Below are 6,498 nucleotides of genomic sequence, written 5' to 3'. Positions count from 1 at the left end.
TTTTGTCTGGCTGGTTTGGTTTGCCTTAGAGGTGGAAATACCCCAGCCTTGGGCTGTGACTGCCCTGTTTGAGCAATTGGTCCTGATTTGGCACTCTCAGTTGGGTCCCACCGAACCACATCGTCACAGTTGGAGGTTCATGGCACTTTGTTTGCAGTGTTATCCAGGGACATAGCTAATTCCTCTTTAGAATATGGCTGAGGGGTAAGGTGCACAAAGGGCAGTTATTCTGCTCCTCTTTCTCATTTTGGGGATCAGTTACCTTAGCGAGACTTTCTTGTCTCTACTACCCTGAGAATTGGAAAGGCAGGCCCAAAAAATGGATTTCCTGTGGCAAAGCAAAAAGTGCTGCTTTTCTACCATCTGAAAGTTAGCTGCTGCAAATCTAAAGGTAAATTGTGATGATTTCAGATCATCTAGTGAATAGCAACTTGTTTTGCTACATGGAGAACCTGGGGTTGGGATCACTCTTAAGATTCACTTTCTAGGCTGGAGTGTATGGGTCTTCAGACTTAAGGTTTCAGAATTGATGATTTTGACATCAACCAGGCAGAGTACAATTATCCAATCCTAGCACAGCTTTGAAGTGCTACTCATAGCTATTGTCATGGAAGAAACTCTTGAAGATTCTTAATGGCTGATTCCCAGTCTATTTAGTATGGAGCCCCTTACAACACTCTGGAACAATGTGCAGGTGCAATGTGATTCCTGCTAATTAGGTGGTCAGCCTCCTTCACCAGCTGAAGTTTTGTAGTGGCCTTCAGGTACAGCCTTGCAGTATTCCACTCTGGTGGTCTGAAAGGCACCATCAGCTAGAAAACACAATAATTCAGCTTATAAAATATGTAAGAAGTTCAGCAAAGGTCTGAGAGAGTTCTGCAGAAGTCATGTGACTAATATCTCAGCACTCCACAGGATCCTCTGAACTCTTACACATGGTGAGATAGCGCCAATAATTTTTATCTGAAGGCATTTTAATCTACCACTGAGTAAATCTCATCACAAATCATAGATATGTGCTTGAGTAAGATGGATAAATGCAAAAAAAAAAACCCAAGCCCCGTGCGTTCTATGAACTGAGTACCTTCTCTTCAGTGAGAATTCTCTTTCTTCCAGGACCATTCTATACTGTACTATACTTTGAGTTTTCACTGCTTGTTTTATCTACATTGCTTTTATTGTTCTCACTTCATAATCACTTGTTTACATAGGGCAGAGGGGACTCATGAATTTCTGAATGTCCGTGCTCTTGTTTCAGTCCTCTCCTTTTATTAATACTCATTTGCTATCAATTCCAAAAGGACCATAAGCAATGTCAGCAGTGAGTTTGGTTTGTATCACTGATTTTAATTAGTGCACAGCTTCACTGTCTCCATTTCATTTCTTTTTTGAAATCTCGGAATGTATTGATTGAGAGTTATTTTCATCTGATATATATATGGTTTAGCCTTAGTTGGCACCTATCAATTTCCTACTTGAGGTAACCTTGGCACTATGTCTCTTCTGTCTTTTTTCAGCAGTGTTCCTGATCAGTGCTGAGTTGTGATACTATACTGTTGACATAGCTTTGTCTCATACGTGTTTGTAAACAAATTCTCTCTTTGTTTTTCACGGAACATTTTCTTTACATTTTTTTTCCTGCCTGTTCTTTTTGGGCCACAGGAGCCTTTTTGTATACAGAAAATATTGGGGATTTTTTGCATATGCTCTCCATGACCTCATTTGCTTGTATCTGTAGTTCTTTTACTATCAGCAGCAGTACAATATGTTAGGTATCCTATTTCCCATTTGTTGTTATGTAGATGAAGATTGGTGGGGTTATTACTTTTCAGTTCCCAGTGGTGCACAGAAGTCTTCTTTCTTGATTCTGTGCAATTTTAATACATAGTTGCCAAAATGTGTCCTGGATTTTGTTGATTTTTTTTTTTTGACTGTTGTGGTTTGTATACATTTCTAATAGCTTTAATATCTCTAATAGCATCCATGGCACATGTTCAAGTACATACAGTGAGCAAATACATAATAAAGGCATCTATTATAGAAAACTAGCTGAAGAAGGCTCAGAGAATGAGTGAAACTTTCAGGGGACTAATTATTAGCTCCACTGAAGAATGGCGTATTGCTCCACGTGGCATGGATTAAAGCTCTTTTCCATTGGTATCGGTGCAGTAAAAAGATGTAAACTACTGATTTTAATTAAATAGCAGCAGCTTATATAGATGGATTGCAGGAAAAGCATCTGATTTCATTCACCTTGTTCACCTAATCTTTAAAACAAAGTGTATGCACCTTGCAGGATACAGCAGTTTTCAAACTAATTAGTCACAATAGACCACCACCGTGGGTGATTTGAGTCATAGGGCCTCGAACATGTTGCATTTGGGGAAAATGTATAACTTGATTCATAAAAATACTTTTTCTGGGAGACGGTTCTTAAGCATTCAAACTACATGCATACAAGGGTAAGAACCCACATTCACAATAAACATTCCAAACAAGTGATTGTGTGGCTTACTGTGAATTTGTACTGGCATCATTCTGTGTGCTTTCATAACATGGTTAGCCACTGCTATGGTGTCCCGAGGAATTCTGTGTTGTATATATCTTTGAAGAGATCCATTCACGTTATTGCCAGGGTGTCAATGTTTGTGGAGTTAATCAAAAGTTACTTCTACATGGTAGCTATCTGAGCAAATGTCTATGGAGCTCTGTTGAATGCAACTTAGGTGAAAGCCTGTTTCTCTTTTATTGTATTCTTGAATATTTGGGCCTTGAGATATAGTAGGATAACCCAGAGCCACTTGATAATGAGGTAAGGACCATATTAAATCCCTGCTCCTAAAAAAAAATATGCACACGCTTAACATTAAGTCTGTGTATAGTTCTACTAACTCTGTAGAATTACTCAAATGATTAAAGATAAGTAGTTGCATAAGCCTTTGCAGGATCAGGGCTTAAATATATATGTCTTGAAGGCTATTTGTTACGACCAAGGCTCATTTCTACATAAGGCTTAGAGGATGGTAGTCCGTAAGGCCTTAGAGCAGGGGTGGGCAACCTACAGGTCGTGGGCCAGATCTGGCCTGCCAGCTGTTTTAAGCTGGCCCTCAAGCTTCCATTGGGAGCGGGGTCTGGGGCCACTCCATGCAACTCCTGGAAGCCGTGGCATGGCCCTGCTCCAGTGCTCCAGCTGGGTTGCAAGGTTGGGATCTGCTCCACACGGCTCCTGGAAGCAGCAGCTTGGCCCCGCCTCTGGTTCCTATGCTCTCCAATGGCCCCGTCCGGCACTCCAATGGGAGCTGCAGGGGCTGTGCCTGCAGACAGGGCAGCGTGCAGAGCAGCCTGGCCATGCTTCCACGTAGGAGCTGGAGAAGGGATATGTTGCTGCTTCCAGGACCTGCTTGAAGTAAGTGCTGCCCGAGCCTCTCCCCGCATTCCAACTGCCTGCCCCAATCGTGATCCCAGCCCCACCGCCAGCCCAGAGCCCCCTCCTGCACCCTGAACTCCTCATTTCTGGCCCCACCGCGGAGCCTACACCCCAACCCCAATTTTTGAGCATTCATGGCCCACTATCCAATTTCTACTTCCAGATGTGGCCCTTGGGCCAAAACGTTTTTCCACCCCTGCCTTAGAGGATGGTGATCTCAGACCAAGTGAAATCCCTAAAATTACGTTGAAATAATGGACCCTATTGGATTCTTACAGACTATTGGAAGCCTTGAACTTGAATATTTCACATTCTCAAATTGTTATGAACACAAATATATCTGGGGAGACAAGAGAAACTTCATCACTTTCCAGTAGTGCCGGCTATACGATAGCATCTTGGAAAGGGGAGGCATTGGAAATATATTCCAGAGCTATGGAAATCAGCTTTCTGCTAAGAAAACAATGGCTCTGTATCAATAAACAGGAAAGAATACAACATCCATCTTGAGTTAGGAAGTCTTTCAACTCAATTGATATCCCCTAAGAATAGCAGGCAGATTTCAAATGTGTAGAAGAAATTCCTCTTGGTGAGTCACTTGTCTTAGGAAGGAATGTCTCTAGTGTCAGATAAGAGCCTCCAAAACAGAAATTCTTTGACAATCAAAAGAGAAGTTCTTTACCATTTGATTTCTTGACCTGTCAAGTATAAAGTCACTTTCTTATTTTCATGGAACTTAATTTGAAAAAAGATAAGACAGCACTAATTTAAAATAGCCAGCATGTTTGAGCAGATTGACAACTAAATGAGAAAACTTTTCAGCCAACAGCAATTAAATTGGAACACCGAGTGAGTGGAACCCAGAGTATGTTCTGGACAGCTTAAGTTAAATGAAAGATTAGCACTGTCTGCTCAATATAATGGAGGTTTATTTAATAGATTGACCTGGCAAGTCTTTTGTCATTGTAGAACTTCTCCAGGCTTTCTGGGTCAGGAGACAGACAGTAATCCCTGAAGGAATTGAAAGTGAGTGTTGAAATTTTTATTGAAGGTTTCCTATGTCAAAATTGTTCTTCTACATGGTGAAACAAGTTTCTTTGTAATTTTGTTTTGGTTGTGAATTTAAGCTGGAAGAGCAGCCTTTCAAAGGGTTTAGTTTATTGATTGTCAAGAGAAGCCTTGCTATTTAAAGATACTCTGCAGACCTGCTATATCCGCTGCACCATGAACAAGCAAATCCTCCGCAAACCACTTTTCCTGTACAAATCAGAGTGCCCAGGAGATGAATAGGGTTCGTTTATATTAGTTTTCAGTTTAATCTCTCTTCCTGCCAGATCTTTTATCTTCCACCAGGAGAGGAAAAAGAATAAAGTATTCTACAGATGTAGTACATAAACAGAGCAGAGCCCCAAGGTGCTGAGGAGATTAATAGGCCTCGTTGTTGAATCAAACTGTTCACTAGATCGAACTGTTTGGGTTAAGCACTCTCAAGTGGTGTTTACACTAGCAGTAAACAAATGAAACTGAATTGTTCAGGAAATGGACCAGTGCGGATTAGCTCATTTAAGGGCATTCAGCATTCTTGTTTGTGTGTGCTTTTCCATTTTCTTGATTAAGTGGCTTCAGGGAGCTTACTAAAGTCAGCGATACCTTTAACTCCTGCTTCCCATTAATTTTCATTGTGCACTTGGGTGTAGTGAGGTGAACAGTTGTTTGGCCGTGGTCATAGGAGAAGTTCTATGAAAAGCAAAGTAAAGAGTGCAAAGAGAAAACTTAGCCTATGTTTTTCATAGTAAATATGAGTAAGCATATTCTCATAATGTAGATTGCTATCAAGCTCTTGTAGTCAAGATCACTGTTAGCAAGCCTTTGCCAAACAAACACCACCTGCTGTCTACTGTCCTACTACTTGCTGTGTCAGGAATCACATTAAGACGACTTTGCTGTCAGAAAGCTATTACTATAATAAATATATTTTGAATAATTAAAAAATGCAGCCTTTGTAGCCCAACTGGCATCAAGCCTGAGAGGGTTTTAACTTGTTAAAGAACCAGCCAGCAAAGCACTGAATTAGTGATTTGTATGTTGGTGACATTTAACACATTTGGGACATCTGATCTTCATTTGCAGGCAGTGTATGGCTTCATCTAGGTGATCTGTTAGGGACTGCAGTGCAGTTCTGAACCATATGCGCAGATATGTTGCCAAAATCTCTGGCTAGTTCCTCAGTTGTTTCAGAAATGTTTGTAATTTTAAGCGTGGAATGTGAAAACAGCTGGTATTATTAAAAACTGAACAAGTCTTTAAATTTGCTGACAAGAACCAAATGTCACCACTTCTTGACTGCCCCAGTCATGACTTGGGGGAGAATATATGACACCATGCTATGTAATAGAATGCTAAACTGTATATATGTTCAGCCATTAGGTGGCACTGTAACACACATTATTTAAGCTACCCTCAGCCATATCTGGCAAAGCATTAAAGGAACTTTTAGTGAACAGCTGGTATGTCCCTCTCTGAGAAGAAAGCTCTGTGGCCACTTCATATCTAATACAGAAGCATGACTTGCTAGTAGCAGCCCTGCAACCTACCATGTACAAGAAATACATGATGTGGTGTCAGAAGTAAACTAGTGCTAGAGGAAAACAGAAACAGAAGGAACAAAAGCAACAGAGGTTGCAGACTGGGGAAAAAAAGCAACAAAGGATCTCATCAACATGCCACTCTTCAATGCCTCAGAGTTTCAGCTTTGACAAACTTTCACAATGGACAGACGGGAAACGGTTTTTTGTGTGATTATTCATAGATTCATAGACTCTAGGACTGGAAGGGACCTCGAGAGGTCATCGAGTCCAGTCCCCTGCCCTCATGGCAGGGCCAAATACTGTCTAAACCATCCCAGATAGACATTTATCTAACCTACTCTTAAATATCTCCAGAGATGGAGATTCCACAACCACCCTAGGCAATTTATTCCAGTGTTTAACTACCCTGACAGTTAGGAACTTTTTCCTGATGTCCAACCTAAGTCTCCCTTGCTGCGATTTAAGCCCATTGCTTCTTGTTCT

General features: G+C 41.0%; 1 protein-coding gene across 2 annotated transcripts in view; it reads left to right on the top strand.

Moving 5' to 3' along the window:
• Window positions 1-6,498, top strand: part of SDK1 (sidekick cell adhesion molecule 1) — a 662,005-nt gene that overhangs the window by 486,919 nt on the left and 168,588 nt on the right. The window lies entirely within an intron of this gene.

The sequence above is a fragment of the Chelonoidis abingdonii genome, chromosome 9 (assembly GCF_003597395.2).
Source record: "Chelonoidis abingdonii isolate Lonesome George chromosome 9, CheloAbing_2.0, whole genome shotgun sequence".
In the NCBI taxonomy this organism is placed as follows: Eukaryota; Metazoa; Chordata; order Testudines; family Testudinidae; genus Chelonoidis; species Chelonoidis abingdonii.
The sequence above is the reverse complement of the archived record's forward strand: the minus strand, read 5'-3'. Positions and strand labels throughout refer to the sequence as shown.